The 21,016-nt window shown below is 49.4% G+C and overlaps 1 protein-coding gene across 2 annotated transcripts in view; it reads left to right on the top strand.

Annotated features, from left to right (window-relative positions):
• The first annotated feature begins 1,068 nt into the window (after positions 1 to 1,068).
• LOC137531629 (caveolin-3-like) overlaps positions 1,069 to 21,016 on the top strand; it is a 96,081-nt gene continuing 76,133 nt past the window's right edge. For both annotated transcript variants that reach the window (XR_011023688.1, XR_011023687.1), the window contains exons 1-2: positions 1,069 to 1,153; positions 15,252 to 15,402. The gene's annotated coding sequence lies outside the window, so the exon portion shown is untranslated. The remainder of the gene's footprint in view (positions 1,154 to 15,251; positions 15,403 to 21,016) is intronic.

Below are 21,016 nucleotides of genomic sequence, written 5' to 3'. Positions count from 1 at the left end.
TAGCTGATTGCATATCTCGATCGCCGCTGATTCGCCGCTACGCTAAAGATCGCCGGCGGCGATCGAAGTAGGTAGGGGGATGCCGCTTGTCAGCGGCTATCATGTAGCTAGCGCTAGGCTAGCTACATGAATTTAAAAAAAAAAGTGCTGCGCCGCCCTCTTGCCGACATAATTGGAACAGCAAGGGGGTTAAGGGTGTGGCAGGGGTGTGGCTTAAGTGTCCCTATTTCTTATCTCAAAAATTTGGGAGGTTTGGCCTGGCCCGGTTCTAGGGGCCGGTTACAATTTTTGGGGCATCAACACAGGTGCCCATTTAAATATCTGAATGGTTGCCTATGGCAGCGCCCAAATTTACTATTTCAGTCTCCCACATAGGTAGCCAGAGAGCCCTGTTTATGTGGCAAGAGAGGGCCCCGAATACACCACACAGCTGAGGGTGAATTAAAGTGAACCTTAACTGTATGAAAGGAAAAAAAAAAAAGTTTTACTTCCCTGGGGCATCTACCAGCCCCCTGCAGCTGCCCTGTGCCCGCTGCGGGACAAACCCATCCTCCGGCGCCCCGCAGCACCCTACTTTCGTTCTAATGAGCACCTCTGGTCCGCTCGCATGCTAATCGCACTCCCAGGATGGGAGCACTCTGCGGATTTGCAGCACCCCGGAGTCGCTTTGTAAGGGCACATTGTGGTCAATGACTGCTGCTCAGGGTAAAGTCCCTGACCATGTATATATGCTACCAAAAGGAATTCAAGGCAGTTTTTTTTTTTTTTTTTTTAAGTAATCGATTATCCCAGGATGGGTGCCATAAACCCATTTCTGTTATTAGATATCGCCTCTATCCTACCTCACTGTGTAATTTCTACTACCGGCCGCTAGGGGGAGCTCCGGGATAACTGCTTGTTCCTTCCTGGAGCTTCTGCCGGAGAATTTCGGGGCTGAAGAGTTCCTGGCTAACGGGGATACAGAGAGAGAGAGGCCACGTCTGCCTCCGATGCTGCCGTTGCTTCGTCTGCAGGAGGATGAGTGCCGGGGTGACGTCATAGCAGCTATTGTGACGTGTGCAGGTGGGCCTCACGTGCACCGCTGAGGATGGCACCTGCAGTGACACGTGACCACGCCCCTCTGCTATTGCTGTGACAATGCTAGTGGATGGAGGTGAGGCATTATGTGCAACAGGGAAAGGCGAGGGAGCGTGTGCTGCGCTGTATATACTGCTGTACATGCAGTTATGTACTCAGTGAAGTGCATATGCATATCCATACTCAAGCTTGGGACACACATTCAATTTTGATTGGCCAATCATTGGCCAATTTTATCACAGCCATGTCGTATCTTGCACAAGCTGGTCTTAGTATTTAAAGTCTCTCACTCTACATTGAGGTGATAAAAGTCTCTAGCAATTGGCCAATCAATTTTGGATGTGTGTATGCACCCTAAGTTACTTTCCCTCTATCTGCAATGCTGGCGTTATGTGATATACACATGGCCCAGCTTTCTAGAGTACTCTGGCCCGCCCCTTAGAATGTGGCTGCTCCTCCCCTCCTTTGTGCTGTCAGACTGGGCAGCTCCGCCCTGATCTCCAAGCAATACAGCACAAGCTGTCACCTTAGCCACAGCTTGGCACTGACACGCTGACCTGCCCTTCAATATGTCGCTGCTCCTCCCCCCCTCCTCAATGCTGCTGGTGCACGTGCACCCAGTAGAGATGGGAAGTTCGGATGTTTTCAATGATTCGGATGATTCGAATCGGATCATTGAAAAGATCCGGATCTTTGATCCGAATCTCGGATCATTTTACTAGAAAGGCATTCGGGGGTGAAATGACTAGCAGGACAGGACTTTCCCTTGGTGGACAGAGAAGGGGAGGGGGGTGGACACAGAGAAGGGGAGATGGTGGGCAGGGAGTGCACAGAGAAGGGAGGAGGGACGAGCAGAGAGCAGAAATGTTTGTTTGCACCCACATGCTGCAATCATATGCTTTACATATATTTCACCTATATGTTCATCTGTATACTTTGCATGCAAACGTTGCACAGTGAAAGAAAGCATTCCCCAATGCATTCCCAGAAGTGAAGTGCAGCTGTTTAGAGCAGTGCAGGAGAATCATATTGCCCTGCAATCACAGTTCCTGCCCTTCTAGCCCAGCACTCTGACTACAAAGTTACTGAGCTGTGCTTCTGAGCCAAAAGTTTCCAATTTGTTCACTGTGCACAACTACGGAACAGACGGCCTGTAATGAGCAGCACATTATAGCCAGGGCCGGCCCGCCCATGAGGCGGGGTGAAACGTTTGCCTCAGGCGGCACTTCTGGGGGGGGGGTGGCACCCACCCGTCCGTGGGTGTGAGGGGCCGCCCAAGCTGGAGGGAATAGCGGGCAGGAAGGGGGTATTGGGCCTAGCGGCAGGGAGGGGGGGTCGGACCCCCCTCCCTCCCTCGCCTGGGTCCCCCGTCCTCTGCTCCCCTCCAGCTTTAAAAAGTTGCGTCGCTGGCTGCAGCTATAAGAGGCAACGGGCGGGTATTACTCACCTCTTCCTCGTTCCAGCGTGCGCTCCACTGACGTCACTTTCTGCGGCTCTCCTCTCCACCTGACTGCCCCAGGATCCCCAAAACAACCAACCAAAGGGTCACAGAAACAGTAGAAGTATGTGGAGCAGTGAAGGTGATTTTTTGTGTGTATGCAATTCCCAATAACAAACCTCTCTCCATTTACTTTCTTCTCTTCTCCACCTCTCTCTATCTCTCTTACCCATTTCTCCCCATATCTCTCTCACTATAGCTATCGCTCTTTCCCTCTCTTTCTCCCTTTCTCTTTGCTCTCCCTTAACCTTTTGGGGACCGACGTAGGTTGAATCTACGTCCAGCAGGCGGTGCTGCCGCCCTGACTGGACGTCGATTCAACGTCCGCGCTAAAGAACCGTCCCAACGCGATTGTGCGCACCGGAGACGGGAGATTATGACCTCTCCCTTCAGTGATCATCGCCTATGGCTGCTGATCACGTGATCACTATGACCGCCGGCGGATCTTAGTGATCACTTACAGAGCTGCGGCAGTAGGGGAAAAAGAAGAGGATCCACTCACTGTCCTGCCGTACCCCCGACGATCGGCGCTCTCCTCCGCTCTGGCCGCCATTCCTGCTGTATTGATGCTAAGTGCCGGGTCCCGGCTTGATGAAGTCATCAAGCCGCGACCCGGGACTTAGCATCAGTACGAGCCGGGAAGCCAGCGAGAGCGGAGGGGTCCACAGCAGCTTAACGCTGGAGCCTGGGAGGTGAGTAAAGGCTGCCATGAATACGGGGGCCACCTAGCCACCCAGGGAGGACAAAAGCTAAAGCTGGCCATACGCTAGGCCTATTACCCGCCGATCAACAGCAGATTCGATCACTGGGATCGAATCTGCTGTCACGTCATTCACGCTAAACGCTAAATTTCGATCGATTCGATCCCGAAATAGATCGGTCCCATCGATCGCTCCGTGCGGGTAATTACCGTCGATCACCCGCGGGTAGGGAGCGCATCGCTAGCGGCGTACGATTGATGCAGGTATACATTACCTGAAGCTGGCATCACCTCCCGTCTCCCAGCTGGCATCTTCTCTGCATCACCTTCCGCATCCGTGTATAACTTCCTGTGTCACTGCAGTGACAGCGGAAGTACAAATAGAGGGCGCTCTATTTGAACTTCCGCTGTCACTGGAGTGACAGAAAGTTATACGCGGATGCCGTGTTGCGGAGAAGATTCCCGGGACCAGGCTTCAGGTAATGTATGCGGGTGGGGGGACAGGCGACAGCGGCAGCTCAGCAGATGGTGAATCGGTTTCAGGCTGAAATCGATTCACAATCTGTTTGCAGTAAAGGCAGCCATACGATCCCTCTCTGATCAGATTCGATCAGAGAGGGATCTATCTGTTGCTCGGATCTGATGGCAAATCGACCAGTGTATGGGTACCTTAAGTGCCCACAGTAGGGATCCGGCTGCCTGGGCCCCGCCCAAATGTGACCCCCCCCCTCCGCATGTAAAATGCCTGGTCCTTAAGGGGGGGGGGGGGGGGTAGGCAGCCGTGTTTATAACAATTATTCATGTGAATTATTGTTATAATCGGGGCAGCACGGTGGCGTAGTGGTTAGCTCTCTCGCCTTGCAACGCTGGCTCCCTGGTTCGAATCCCAGCCAGGGCACTATCTGCAAAGAGTTTGTATGTTCTCTCCGTGTCTGCGTGGGTTTCCTCCGGGCACTCCGGTTTCCTCCCACATACCAAAAACATACGGATAAGTTAATTGGCTCCCCCTAAAAATTGGCCCTAGACTACAGTACTTACACTACATAATATAGACATATGGCAATGTTAGGGATTAGATTGTGAGCTCCTTTGAGGAACAGTTTGAGGGACATTATAGCGCTGCATAATATGTCGGCGCTATATAAATACTAAATAATAATAATAATATGAACTATCGGAAATGAACGTTTGGGACCACCGTGGGTCAAAAATCTCCTACCTGATCCAATCAGACTAATGAAACCGATCCGTCAATCAGATTGGTTAGGAGATTTATGTCTATTTGTGGGTCCCAAACATTCACTTCCGATCATACATAGAAATAATCATTTGTAAACGATCGTTCAAGGAACTGTATCGTTAGTGTCCACCTTACGCCTCATATCACAATTTCCTCTGTCTCCCCCGCCTGTCCTCTCTTCATCATCTCTCTCTTCCCCATATCTCTGTCTCTCTCTTACCCCCCTTCCCTCCTCTCATAAATAAGCAGAAAATTTGGGGAATTTTGGGCATCTGAGGTGCCCGATAAAAATAGCTGGGGCTTCCTGTTATATGAACTGCGGCTAGTTGTAACTACAGCTTGTATAGCAGGCAGCCCCACTGCCTGCTAATTTATCTGGTACCTCAGGCACCCAAGTTTCCTATTATACCTGCCATTCCTGGCTGTTAACATGTTCCCGGGTGTTTTGGAGTCCCGCTACTGCGTTCTGCTGCCACAGTTGAGCGGCTATACACTGCTGGCTTTATTGTTGCCGAACTCTGGGCTTTGGGGCCTGGTTAGTGTTAGGCATAAAAGAAAGAGGGCTAGTGTTAGAAAGTTGGTGGTTAGTGTTAGGCGTAGATAGAGGATTTGTGTGAGGGCTTGTGCACACCTAAAAGAGCTAGCCTATTGCAAACGCTAGGCATTTTTAGAAGTGATTTTTCTTAGCGATTCCAGGCATGGGCCTAGCGATTTCCTAGGTATGCCCAGCGATTTTTGTAGTGTTTTGGTGTAGCATTTTTTTTTTATTGTTCAGTAGAGCTGAAAGTGTATAGCTTTTGTAATAAAAAAATAAATAAAAAAAGCTTGTAAAATCCAGGGCTGTGGAGTCGGTCCAAAAATCCTCCGACTCCTCAGTTTAGGATTCCACCGACTCCGACTCCACGACTCCGACTCCTCTAATTTGCATATTACAATTTTGTTGATTAAAAGTATGTAACATGAAATTCGTCTCTTAACTGCCAACGCTTAGGAATTTTACAAGACAACTGAAGTGAGAAGGATATGGAGACTGCCATATTTATTCCCTTTAGACTAAAACTAGTCCTTGGTAAGAGTACTTGTAAAAGGTACAAACCGGAACAAAGAACATCTATCAGGCCCTAGGCAATGTAAGTGTGGGTACATGTAAGAATGATGTGCAGGTACTCTGCAGGGGAATGAGGAGATTGTAAACAGACAACACCTCTGTGTTCAATGTGGACAGCATTCTCAGTGGATTCCTGCAGCTCAGTGGGGAGTGCATATGTAGAGTATAGTACTACTGTGTAACAAGATAAACCTGAGACAGATGAAATTAAAGTTTTATACATACCTGGGGCTTCCTCCAGCCGCCTTCAGGATAAACAGTCCCTCGTTGTCCTCCTCCACCACCTGGATCTTCTGCTATGAGTCCAGGTACTTGAGCCAGTCAGGCGTAGTGCACATGCACACACTCCGCCGCCAGGAGCATACTACACCTGTGCAGCACTATTGCGCAGGTGCAGAATGTTCCTGGCTGTGGGAGCGGCATGCGGCCGGACAGCGCTGACTGGCTGAATTACCAGGACTCATAGCAGAAGATCCGGGTGGTGGAGGACAGCGAGGGACTGATTAGCCTGAAGGGGGCTGGAGGAAGCCCCAGGTATGTATAAAACTTTACTTTTCATCCGTTTCAGTTACCCTTTAATTTGTAGTCACCAAACCAAATTTTAATAACATATCACATTATTTGATTTCATCAGCAAAGGGAGTGCATACATTTGCATAAATCAGCATCAATGCAGAATTATTTCCATCTCGTTGACCATCTCTATTAGTGACACAGCTACACATCAGGCTTTATTCTTACAGCATAGATGTTATTTAGTATATATAAGAGATTCCTGTGTACACATCATATATACAGTCATAATCAGATATGTATATCTGACCTTAAAAATACGTGGACTGCTTTATTGAAGCAGCACAAGTAACTAATTTTGACTGGTTTATTTCATTTTTGTGGACTAAGCACAGCTATTACTGTATATATACATTATTTTTAATGACTATTATCTGAGAAATAGAACATTTTATCATATTTTCTATTTTAATTACAGTTACAAATTCATTAGGAGTCGGAGTCGGTGCATTTTTTCCCGACTCCGACTCCAGGCACCCAAAATTGCCCGACTCCACGACTCCGACTCCGACTCCACAGCCCTGGTAAAATCGCTCTGTTCTAGCATTTTTTAGAGCGATTTTCCACTTTCTTTTACTTAACATTGAGGCTGAATCGCCTCAGACATGCTGCAGGACCCGCGTTTGTGTTTGGGAAAAAAATCACATCACTCTGGTGTGATCCATCCCATTCAAGTACATTAGCCAAGCGCTTTTCAAAGTGCTAGCGTTTTAAAAAGCGCTGAGAAGAGCTCTAGGTCTGCACCAGCCATGAGAGTTGGGATACACCGAATAGTAGTATATCAGTCAAATATTTTAGGGGGGCATGCTAGGATATGTAGGAGGGGCTCAGGAATTTCTTATAGCAGCCCTGGGCCCACAGAGCACAGGGAGGGAGGAGTCGGGGACATGGTGATACAGGAATTGTGGGGCTCAAAAGGTGACACGGGGAGCTGGGGGGACAAGAGATAACATGGGGGGACAAGAGATGGCAGGGGAGAAGCTGGGCGGACAAGATATTATATGGGGGCACAAGAGATGACAAGGGAGAAGCTGGGGGGATTAGAGAGGACACGGGAGAAGCTGGGGGGACAAGATATTACATGAGGGGACGAGATGACACACGGTAGCTGGGGGGACAAGAGATGACATGGGGGAGCTGGGGAGGCGAGATGACATGGTGGGACAAGAGATGGCAGGGGAGAAGCTGGGGGACAAGATATTACATGGGGGGACAAGAGATGGCAGGGGAAAAGCTGGGAGGACAAGATATTACATGGGGGGGACAAGAGATGGCAGGGGAGAAGCTGGGGGGACAAGATATTACATGGGGGTAACAAGAGATGACAGGGGAGAAGCTGGGGGGACAAAATATTTCATGGGATTACAAGAGATGACAAGGGAGAAGCTGGGGGGACAAGAGATGACAAGGAAGAAGCTAGGGGGACGAGATGATGGGAGAAGCTGGGGGGACAAGAGCTGATGCGGGAAGCTGGGGGACAAGAAATGGCACGGGGGAGCTGGGGGGACAAGAGATGAAACGGGGAGACCTGTGGGGACTAGATGACGAGGAAGTTTGTGTGATACGAGATGACAGGGGGTAGCTGGAGGAACAAGAGATTACGAGAAAGCTGGGGACAAGAGATGACGGGGGGGGGGGGTGGAGGAAGCTGGGGGTGGCAAGAGATGACACGGGGAGGAGTTGGGGGGGGGGGGGGTTGGACAAGGTGACACAGGGGAAACTGAGGGCACAAAAGTTGACATAGAGGGGGCTGGGGGGGGGGGGGGGGAACGAGATGACACGTGGGGGGAAGCTGGGGGACAAGAGATGACAGAGGGGGAAGCGTCGGGACGAGATGTTGGGGAAACAAAAGGTGACATGGGCATTGGGGCTGATGGGACAAGAGGTGACACATGGGGGACAAAAGCTGACACAGGGAAGCTGGGGGGACAAGAGGTGACACAGGGAGGGAAGCCAGGGGCACAAGAGGGGATGGGGAAGCCGGGGGCACAAGAAGTAACATGAGGGGAAGCCAGGGGCACAAGAAGTAACATGGGGGAAAGCTGGGGGCACAAGAGGTGACAGGGTGTAAGCTGGGGACACAAAAGGTGACTTGGGGGAAAGCTGGGGGCACAAGAGGTGACAGGGTGTAAGCTGGGGGCACAAAAGGTGACATGGGGAACCAGGGGTCACAAGAGGTTACACGGTGGAAGCTGGGGACACAAGAGGTGACACGGGAAACAGTGGGGGGACAAGAGTTGGTGACACGGGAACAGAGGTTAAGAGGTGACACCGAGGGGTCAACAGGTGATATGGGGGCAAAAGAGGAATAGCAGGACATGTGTTTACACAAAGGGGGGACAAGAGGTGACACAAAGGGGGATACAAGAGGCACAGGGGGAACAGAGGGGGCAAGAGGTTACAGAGGGGGATAAAAGAGGCACAGGGGGAACAGAGGGGGACAGGAGGTTACACAGGGAGAACAGAGGTGACACAGAGGGGGACAAAGAAGGCAGAGGGGGACATGAGGTGACACAGAGGAGGACAAAATAGGTGCAGGAACAGAGGAAACACTGGGAACAGAGGTGACACAGGACAGGCTAAAAAAAGATCAAAGATTAGTGGTCCATATTGAAATGACAGCGTCATGCAAGTGGCTCCACCCAAATCATGTCATGGCCACGCCAATGTTTTTTGCCACAGTACGCAAAGAGCGCCGCTCCCTTTGGAAGGGGGATGCAGGTTGTCAGTCGCTTGGGCCACAAAAACCTTAGCTGCACCCCTGGGATGGCGTATGGGGGAATCACCACAGTCCAGAAGGGTAGGGAATAGGGATAATGGCGCCGTGCCGGGCTGCAGCTAATAAGCAAGTCTTGATAAAGAGTATTGATTTTAATTTATGAGTAATAAATGGCGTGACATGCCCCTGATGAGTCATTGATGAGGAAACAGGTAGGGCGGGGCCTCAGGCGCGGTGTGCGGAGACGCTGGATACGAAACGGCAGTAGTGAGGACGTGTAACTTTTAAATGCGCATTTAATCCTGATGACATGTGCAGCGCTGTTCGGTCAGGGTGGATAGCCCAAACAAGCGATTGTAGCTGGTCATTACTGGATCAGCCATAGAAGCTGGTGAGCGTGCATTTCTCTCATTTTCCACTGTGGTGTGGACACGTGTGGGGAGTTACACACTGAGCACTCGTGGTGACTATATGGAAGTATAAAACAGGGTCACGCGCTATGTTTCTACTTTTCTTGTTTTGAGTGACATCTAGGAAGAAGGTAGTCCGTGAAAAAAGTGGATTGCATCTCTTCACTCAAAAAACGTATATGCTGATTTGTCAATTGATCAGCCAATCCCGTTGGTAAGGGTGTTCTGACATTTATGTGTGTGGAGTCAATCAAGCTGGTGTTGGAGTTATTTGAACTTTGTGAACTGCTGTTAAAGTGCAGACTGAAGTATCAGCACAGTGTGGCAACACTGGGACATTAATATACGCTGGTTATATGTGATCTATATGCTGGATTATTTACAGAATTTATATACAATTTATACACATTTTATACTGTTGGAAGTAGGTTGTGTTGAGCGCTACACCCATGTACCATATGGTGCAATCATTAATAAATGGAGTGAGCAAGGGATCAGTGCTATGTGGTAATGGCAGGATTGATTTATCAACAACCTGGCAATGGTGCTTTGTACTACCTGCAGCCTGTGCAAGATAATTTTTTGTGATGCCTGTGTAGAGGGAATTGCAATAGCATGAGTATTAAATGGAGTGAGCAAGAGATCAGTGCTATGTGGTAATGGCAGGATTGGTTTATTAACATATAAATAGCTGAATTTTTTGCTTTTGTTTAATAAACTGTATAATGCAGTTGTTACATGTATACATCATCTATACATATTTCTGGGCCTCAGGGAAGGTTGCTACAGACTGTATTGGTAAATATATGCAATGTGTGACCACACCCACTTTTGTTGTAGTCACACCTACTTTTAGCTGCATGTCAGGGCCCGCAGTTGGAATTTTGCACAGGGGCCCACAGCTGGCAGTGTCCGCCACTGATGCAATAGCATTGCTGACTATACTGTAATATATATGCTGTATATTAATAGAAGATTAATACTAGGCACTGCATATATTGTCAGGCTGTATAAATGGAAAGCACAGCTTTTATGCAATGATTTAACATTTGCTTCTGCAACTGGGTTTACAATCATTACCTTTGTGCTGTAACTGTGGACTTATCATTCTGGTGGACTATATTTACATTGATAACACAGTCCACTTCAGCTTATAGGAGGGCTATCTAACTCTGGCCTCACCTCCATCTCCTCTGGTCTGTTACCTGAACTCTAGCAATCATTAGGGCTCTTTCACATCACAGAACGTGTGCAGGAACCAATTTTGTGTGCACATTATGACCTACGGCGTGAACGTCGGGAAGTTGCGGTGCAAAGCTTATTGGCGGCAGTAGTTCTAATTCCCCCGATGGGAGAACGCTGCGTCTGGACGTTACAAAGCTCCCACGTTACAACGTATTTGCTCTGGAATGCTTTGTCTAATGTAAAAGTTAACATAAAAGTCAAATAGGCTTTCATGTTACCTTTCTAAACACAGCCTAGGAGTGATCGGTCAAAACGCACGGTGCAGCTCCTAGTGTGACAGAGCCCTTACTGGTTCAGCTGTATCACACTGCAGTCCTCAGATCCAAGTTGCACAGCTGCTGAGCCATAAAATATTACCTGCAATTCTTCTTAGGGCTCGTTCACACTAAGTGCTGCGCTGTCAGCTATGACGCATTGCATATAGTGTGCGGTCCATAGACTTTCATGTTACTTTTCACCGTACACATTTTTCCAATAGGTTCTATTGTGTTGCCGCTGCCAATGTCTGCGCTTTGAGACCCCTCGATGTGCATTCCGTGTGATTGCAACGCATGCACAATATCACATTAGGGCATGTGTTCTGTAGTGTAAATGAGCCCTTAGCAATGGTGCTGGGGATACCCTGTTTAATAAAGGGCTCCTGACCTGAATCTTGGGCCTGTCATCTGGCATACTGTGATCTTCTGGGCTGTCTATAACCTGAGGTCTGTGTATGGGGCCATGCTGAGCGATATTATACCTGAGGTCTGTGTATGGGGCGATGCTGAGCGATATTATACCTGAGGTCTGTGTATGGGGCAATGCTGAGCGATATTATACCTAAGGTCTGTGTATGGGGTGATGCTGAGTGATATTATACCTGAGGTCTGTGTATGGGGTGATGCAGAGCGATATTATACATGAGGTCTGTGTATGGGGCAATGCTGAGCAATATTATACCTGAGGTCTGTGTATGGGGTGATGCTGAGCAATATTATACCTGAGGTCTGTGTATGGGGCGATGCTGAGCGATATTATACCTGAGGTCTGTGTATGGGGCGATGCTGAGCGATATTATACCTGAGGTCTGTGTATGGGGCAATGCTGAGCAATATTATACCTGAGGTCTGTGTATGGGGTGATGCTGAGCGATATTATACATGAGGTCTGTGTATGGGGTGATGCTGAGCGATATTATACCTGAGGTCTGTGTATGGGGCGATGCTGAGCGATATTATACCTGAGGTCTGTGTATGGGGCGATGCTGAGCGATATTATACCTGAGGTCTGTGTATGGGGCGATGCTGAGCGATATTATACCTGAGGTCTGTGTATGGGGCAATGCTGAGCAATATTATGCCTGAGGTCTGTGTATGGGGTGATGCTGAGCGATATTATACCTGAGGTCTGTGTATGGGGTGATGCTGAGCGATATTATACCTGAGGTCTGTGTATGGGGTGATGCTGAGCGATATTATACCTGAGGTCTGTGTATGGGGCGATGCTGAGCGATATTATACCTGAGGTCTGTGTATGGGGCGATGCTGAGCGATATTATACCTGAGGTCTGTGTATAGGGCGATGCTGAGCGATATTATACCTGAGGTCTCTGTATGGGGCGATGCTGAGCGATATTATACCTGAGGTCTGTGTATAGGGCGATACTGAGCGATATTATACCTGAGGTCTGTGTATGGGGTGATGCTGAGCGATATTATACCTGAGGTCTCTGTATGGGGCGATGCTGAGCGATATTATACCTGAGGTCTGTGTATAGGGCGATACTGAGCGATATTATACCTGAGGTCTGTGTATGGGGCGATGCTGAGCGATATTATACCTGAGGTCCGTGTATGGGGTGATGCTGAGTGATATACCTGAGGTCTGTGTATGGGGCGATGCTGAGCGATATTATACCTGAGGTCTGTGTATGGGGTGATGCTCAGCCATATTATGGTGCAGTTTGGGAAGGGGAGGTGGGGAGTTTAGCTGGCAGTGTGTAGGGCTGGCTCATATTCCACAAGGTGGCTGCTATGGCTTCGATATGCTGAAGCTATGTACACACATGCGAGAATTGTCACCCGTAAGAGATCGAGAAACAATCCCTCGGGCAATAATTCGGGGAATGATGTTGTTGAGGCCAGCAATGTGCTCTTTTGCTATGGAGGAGGGCAGAGGGACGACAACCGGGGGATGACGGAGGGGCTTTAATTAGTGGGCGGGGGCTAGTAAAAAGCATTGCGAATGGTTGTGCTTGGGCATCGGGGATCGTTAAAAATCCTACAGGACGGATCTTTAATGTTGCCCGAGCAATAGCGATCCGCGGCCTCTGTACACACATAATAATCGTCAGTTGAAACTGAAACAGCGGATAACGACAGACGCATGTGTGTGCGTAGCTTTAGGGTGCATATACACATGCAGTTTTAATTGGAACAATAATTGACCAATTTTTCCATTTCTATGTAGTATGAGGGTCAATAGACTGCATACTATGAGCAGATTGTGTAGGTAAAACCTCATACTGCACGGAAGTAGTAAAATTGGCAGATCAGAATTGAAGCAGGCATGTACAGGGAGCAGTCCTTATGCCCACTGTGTTCCCCCCCCCCCCCCCCCCCATTCATCCCCCTCTGTTCTCTCCTAAATGCAAACAGAAGGTGCTTCAGGGTTGGCAGGCACTAGGCCTGGCGTGTGTGCGTCATTGACTCGTAGTTTGCAATGATGACGCTTGCGCACTGCTGCTGACCCGGTAGCGGCTTTTGCTGGCTTCTAGGAGAGAGCAGAGGGACACCGACCCGACTCTTCCGTCCTAGCCTGAATCCAGCATACTTGCCTCAGTGTTGCTCTTCCACCTTCTCGTCTGCATTTCTAACACACAATATCTCAGAGATGCTATCGTACTGTTATGCTGCTAGTATGTGAAACTGTAGCCGCTAATGTATTGTAAATGCTATTAGTATATGTAATTTGTCACCGTGTATATGTAAAATGTATAACTGTCTTTATGTACGTGTCCAAGCTGTGTGTATCACAAGCAATTCCGAGTATGGCACCACCGTACTTGGCGAATAAATCCATCTTGTATCTTGTAGAGGTGAAGGCGGGGGAGTGGGGGGGGGGGGGGGGGGCATGAGGATAACTCTCTGTACATGCCTGCTTCAATTCTGATTGGCCAATTTTACTACTTCTATGCAGTATGAGGTTTGAGGCTTAAGTGCCTCTTTAAAGCGGATCCGAGATGAAAAACTAACTATAACAAGTGTCTATCTTATCTAAAGCTTAGTTTACACAGCATATCTAGCTGCAAACCGCTTTAAACGTATATGATTATTTATTTACATGTTCTGTTTGTCACATTGTCACAGGCTGAGGGCTGGAGATGCTATCAGCTTGCCTGTGTGTAAATTTAGTCCCCTCTCCTCCTCCATCCTCCCCTCTGCCTCTGAAATTAATGGCTAGTAACCCCCTCCTCCTCCTGCCCAGACTGAGCTCCCATAAGCCCTTGTTACAGTGCCAAGGCACAAAAGGAGCTGTGGGTGAGGCTTGTTTAGTTTATAGGGAATTAGAGTATTAAAACAAAACAAAAAAGATTTTGGCTTGAGGAATGCCCTATAAACTATATGAAAGGAACACAATTATGCAACGAGTAAAAGTTTGTCTCAGATCCTCTTTAAGTTTTGGGTAGGTTGGAAAATGAGTAGCGCCTTTAAAGACCATTGATGTGACAGAAAATTAGAGCATGTATCTAGGATCCAGCAACTGAAAATTTCAAATGCAAATACATTTTTTTGTTGTTGATTTTGTCCTCACTTGTATAACAATCCGGTATAACGCAGGTGTTTAATATGTATCTGCTGTATCCCCTTTCTGGCTACTTATATTTTATTTAGTGACTTCAGATCCAGATAGACATCTGCTGATGGTTGTGTAGCCTTAGGGATTGTTTCTATTGAAGGGCAGAGCCCTGTGGGTGCGCGTCACTCCCGGTGGATGGGCGGGGCTTGCGAGGGGCTAAAGCGCCCCGAAATGCAGCAAACCATGCGCGATTCAGCGCTGAATCACCGTGCATGAATGGTAATGGCAGACAGTGCAGTCTATGCACTGTATGCTGTCTGCTGTCCCTGCGATTGCATTTCCATAAGTGTGCATGAAAGTGCACTATATGGAAAACAAGCCCTTATTTTCTATTTAGTGCCAGTAGAGAGGGTTAGCATTCAGCTGACTTCCATGCATCCAGATTTGCTTGCCAATGCTGTCCCTTTCTTCTGTATCAATACAAATGTCTCACTTGACCGTTTTGCCGGCGATTTCGGCAAAACGCTCAAACACTAATGCTTTTCAAAGTGCTAGAGTAATAAAAGTCTATGGGCCCGTTCTCATTTGGGTGATTTGCGCTAATAGCTGCAAATCACCCAAAAATGCTAAATGCAAACGCGTAGCCTGCACCATTTTCTGGCGATTTCCCGGCGATGACGTTTTAGTGCTATAGAAGCGCAAAACGCGATCACTAAAAAAATTGCCAGGTGTGAATGGTAATTTTTTTTTTTTGGGCGCTAATCGCCAAAAAACGCCAGAGCAAAACGCTAGCAAAATTGCTAGCGTTTTGCGATCAGCAAGTGTGAATGGGCCCTAAATATCTGTTTTTGCCTAGAAAAAGTGTGATCACCTGACCAGTCTCCTCTTCTTCCCCCTACCCTAGACCGCTCCGCAATGTTCATCCCACTGGCATTCTGGGACATACAAATCTGCCATGGCACTCTATGGGGCTCTACATCATTACCTTTGGATGCAGCCCCTGGCTCACCAGAAACAAGAAACACTGAGGACAACATTGTCTCTGAGAAAAAAAGGTATGAAAGACCATCTGAGTAAAACAAAGCAGAAAAAATTCCTTAAGGCCCCCATTTCCATAAGGGGTTTTTGTGCCTGACTTCACATGCACAAATCTAAATTCAGAATTGCAGCCTATTGAAATCAATGGGCTGATTCCCAATTTGTGTGCATGAAAAAAACAGAAGCATTGCTTTTCTTCTTTCTCTGCCTGAAAGAGGTAATATTGTATTATGCAACTAAAGGTGCTCATACATCAGGCGACTTTGGCGGCCGACTGACTAACCAATTTGATTATTATTGAACTGGTTGAAAATCGGTGCCATCAAGTGCAGGCCCGATCGATGATACGACCAATTTAAGGCCGAAAGTTGGTTGCTCGGGTGTGAGGCGGTATGGTGGCCGAGTTTGAAACGTGCACGAAACCCGCGCCGCTGCCGCCTTAATGTATAAATGTGCCCACCTCTGTGTGCATTTATACATTACCCGTCCTGTAGCAGCCTCCTCACGGTGTCTGTAACCTCCAGGTGGCCTCCGTACACGCCACTGGCACATAGCGTGTAACGTCAGACACTATGTGCCAGTGGCATGTACAGAGAGTCGCCCGGAGGTTACGGACACCGCGCGGAGGCTGCTACAGGACAGGTAATGTATAAATGCACACATGGGGGGGCACATTTATACATTAGGGGGGCAGCGGCTAGGTGGACGTGGTGGGCACAGCCGATTCCCTGTTTAAATCGGACAGAAATTGACCTGCAGTATATGGGCAGCTTCGATGAACAGACAAATTTATCTAATCAGATTCGATTACAGATAAATGTGTCTCTTTGTCGAATCTGCGCATAATCTCCTGATGTATGGGCACCTTAACAGTTTTCTCCAGTCAGGACCCAGTGAGACTACTGATAAGGAATTACAGCCATAAACTACTTTACTCTAGGAAGCCCAGTTCTCTGCCAGGAGAGGATAGAAATAAAAAAAAGGTTAATATTTCATATATTTCAGCACTCTGAGGGATATCTAAAAGTAGGAGGATATATACAATCGTTTACCTCTTCACTTAAGTGTCACTTTAAAGGGAATCCGAGGAGTGCCTGCATTTAAAAGAATACACTTACCTGGGGCTTCTTCCAGCTCACCATAGGTGGCGAGGTCCTGCGGCGTCCTCCTGGCTCCTCGCCTTCAGCCTCCATCGGCCCCCTGTTATCGGCGACACCCGGGCCTGGTGTTGGCAGGCTCTTCCTGGTTAATGACGCAATGCGTCATCACGGCGGCCGGCGTGACAGGTCTGCGCATGTGCAGGTTTTACTCTTCCTCCTTCAGGTGCATTATCTTCAGCCGCTTTCTCCCTTGCACCTGTCACAGCCACCCTCCTCCATTCCGTCTCTCACCTTGAGCACTTCCTGCTCCTCTGCCCACAGCAGCAGCCAGGTGTCCGTGAAAGAAATCTTTGAGCGGAAGAAGCCAATGTCTGCCAGTCACCCCCTTGCCCGGCGTCTGACAGCTGGCTTGGCAGAACTGTTATCTCGCCAGCTGTTGCCATACCGGCTGGTGGACTCTGAGGCCTTCAGAAAATTTGTGGGGTAACGCAGTGGAAGATACCAGGCCGCAATACCAGGCCCTTCACTACAAGCCACACCCTCTTTTTCTTACCCGCCAGTGTCTGCCTGTGAACTCGCACAGGTTACATAGCCAGTCTTTCATGTGTCGCCCTATAAAAAAAAAAGTCAGCTTGCAGCCTAGACATTAACCATTGCTTAAAGGATTTATCAGGCTAAATTACACTAAATGAGCTTTATTCACCTGGTGCTTTCTCCAGCCCCTTGCAGCCGGCTGTCCCACGCCGACCGCTCTGCTCCCCGCCGCTGTCCCGGTCACCGTTCTCTGTATGCAGGCTGACCGCGAAGCGCCGCTGTCAATCAGCCACGTGGGCCATGGCGATTTGCAAAAGCACAGTAGTTTTGCGCCTGCGCAGTGCGCCGCGGACCACATGGCGATGATTGACAGCGGCGCTTCGCACAGCTGCAGTAAGGCCGGCCTCGCGGTCAGCCTGCATACAGAGAACGGAGACGGGGACAGCGGCAGGGAGCGGGACAGTCGGCTGCAAGGGGCTGAAGAAAGGCCCAGGTGAGTAAAGCTCATTTAGTGTAATTTAGCCTGATAACTCCTTTAATAACTATGGGAGGCTGCTCATCTAGCCTTCCATCTTTGTGGGCTGCGTCGTGGGAGTCCGCTGTGACCAGGAGTTAAAGATTTCACCTGTGCAATGTGCTCCTGGCCGTTGCAATGCATGCAGGGAGCTGTAGTTCGTAGATGTGAGTACATCTCCCGTCAAAGTGATGTATGACATGCACAGCGACAGTTGGAAACATGCTCCAGTGGTGGAATCTTTGAACTCCCAATCGCTCTGGACTCTCATTGCACACTCCACATGGATGGAGAGGCTAGAGGAGCAGCCCCCTAGTAAGCAATGGCACTCCCCTCAATGGCACACTGCGTTACAAATCCTCATGGGGAGGTTTAGACAAAAAAGGTCTTGGGTCCACGCCACTTTAACACACACGCCGCACACAAAACCACAGGATCCAGTTCAAGTTAACACACACCACACACAGGATCCATGGCTAGTATACACACACGCACGCACACACACACACACACACGATCCATGGCTAGCATACATGCACGCACACACTGTACACACACCCACACGCAGGATCCATGGCTAGTATACACGCACGCACACACACACTGTACACACACACACACACACACACACACAGGATCCATGGCTAGTGCACGCACGCACACACACACGATCCATGGCTAGTATACACACATGCACGCACACACTGTACACACACACCCACAGGATCCAGTGCAAGTTAACACACACCACACACAGGATCTATGGCTAGTATACACACACGCACACACTGTACACACACACACACACGATCCATGGCTAGCATACACACATGCACGCACACACTGTACACACACCCACACGCACCACACGCAGGATCCATGGCTAGTATACACGCACGCACACACTGTACACACACACACACGATCCATGGCTAGTATACACATGCACGCACACACACACGATCCATGACTAGTATACACACATGCACGCACACACTGTACACACACACGATCCATGGTTAGTATACACACACGCACACACTGTACACACACCCACACGCACCACACACAGAATCCATGGCTGGTATACACGCACGCACGCACGCACACACTGTACACACACACACACACACACACACACACACACACACACACACACACACACACACACACACGATCCATGGCTAGTATACACACATGCACGCACACACACACTGTACACACACACACACACACACACACACACACGATCCATGGTTAGTATACACACACGCACGCACACACTGTACACACACCCACTGTACACACACCCACACGCACCACACACAGAATCCATGGCTAGTATACACGCACGCACGCACACACTGTATACACACACACACACACACACACACACAGGATCCATGGCTAGTATACACACACGCACGCACACACTGTATACACACACACACACACACACAGGATCCATGGCTAGTATACACACACGCACGCACGCACTGTACACACACACACACACGCACTGTACACACACACACACACACACACGCACGCACACACTGTACACAGACACCACACACAGGATCCATGGCTAGTATACACACGCACGCACACACTGTACACACACCCCACACACACGATCCATGGCTAGCATACACACATGCACGCACACACTGTACACACACCCACACGCACCACACGTAGAATCCATGGCTAGTATACACACGCACGCACACACACACGATCCATGACTAGTATACACACATGCATGTACACACACACGATCCATGGTTAGTATACACACACGCACACACTGTACACACACCCACACGCACCACACACAGAATCCATGGCTAGTATACACGCACGCACACACTGTACACACACACACACACACACACACACACGATCCATGGCTAGTATACACACATGCACGCACACACTGTATACACACACACACACACACACACACACGATCCATGGTTAGTATACACACACGCAGGCACACACTGTACACACACCCACTGTACACACACCCACACGCACCACACACAGAATCCATGGCTAGTATGCAAGCACACACACACACACACACACACACACACACACACACACAGGATCCATGGCTAGTATACACACACGCACGCACACACTGTACACACACACACACACACACACAGGATCCATGGCTAGTATACACACACGCACGCACACACTGTACACACACACACACACACACACACACACACAGGATCCATGGCTAGTATACACACACGCACGCACACACTGTACACAGACACCACACACAGGATCCATGGCCAGTATACACACACACGCACGCACACACTGTACACACACCCCGCACACAGGATCCATGGCTAGTATACACACGCGCACGCACACACTGTATACACACACTGTACACACACCACACACAGGGTCCGTGGCTAGTATACAGAAACGCACCGCACGCACACACTGTACACACACACACACCAGGGCAAAGTTAACACACACCACACACGGCTGTTTCTTCCACCCCCTCTCCGTCTGTCACCTGAAAACGCATTCTGGTTGACTGCTTGGACACTGGACAGGAAAGGGGTCGGTGGGGCGGAGCTTTTTGCCTACCTGTGCTGCTGGATTCGTCGTCCTCTCTATCCCCTTCCATCAGGGCTCTGGGTGCAACAACGCAGACAGGCTAATTTCGCCGGACAGTGATGCCCCCGTATCGCCTTGGCCGTCCACGTGGTTTCAAAGTTCCACTCCCAGGACTTCAGCCGGCAGCAGAGACCAGACGAACAATCACGCCGCCCCGCGCCGCCTATGCATGCAGCTGCTGTTCATGTACAAGTTGCAGCGCTGCATGCAGGCTTCAATGCAGCGGCGGCCAGCCAGTGGGCGAGGAGAGCGGCACATAATGACTGTGTGTGTGCATGTGTCACTAGCAGCCCGCCCCTCACTGTAGTTGCGGTCACGGCCGCCGGATCATGTTGAAAGGAGGAGGAGGCGGGCGGCACTGGCATTAGAGTTGTGTTTTTCTGGTTTTTAACTCTAAAGGGACATGATTTAACCCCGCCTTTGCCAAATCTGGCGCCTGTAGGCATGTGCCTTGCGTGCCTTATGGTAAATCCGGCCCTGTGTACCATGATGTAGAAAGGCTAGTGGTGTCATCTCTGGCACACAGCGTTGGGTCAAGGGTCCATCTGACCACGGATGCCTGGTCTGCCAAGCACGGTCAGGGCAGGTACATTACTTATTCGGCACATTGGGTCAACCTGGTGACCGCTGGCAAGCAGGGAGTACATGGCTGTGTAGCGGACTTAGTTGTGACACCTCCACGGCTTGCAGGCAGGCCTGCTGCCACCTCCTCTCCTTCTCCTCCTACTCCTCCTGCTACATCCTCTCCAACTACACACCCCCAGCTCCTCAGGGCCTATGCTGCATTCCAGGTACGACGGTGTCACACCATCTTGGACATGTCTT

The sequence above is a fragment of the Hyperolius riggenbachi genome, chromosome 9, assembly GCF_040937935.1.
Source record: "Hyperolius riggenbachi isolate aHypRig1 chromosome 9, aHypRig1.pri, whole genome shotgun sequence".
NCBI lineage: Eukaryota > Metazoa > Chordata > Amphibia > Anura > Hyperoliidae > Hyperolius > Hyperolius riggenbachi.
The sequence above is the reverse complement of the archived record's forward strand: the minus strand, read 5'-3'. Positions and strand labels throughout refer to the sequence as shown.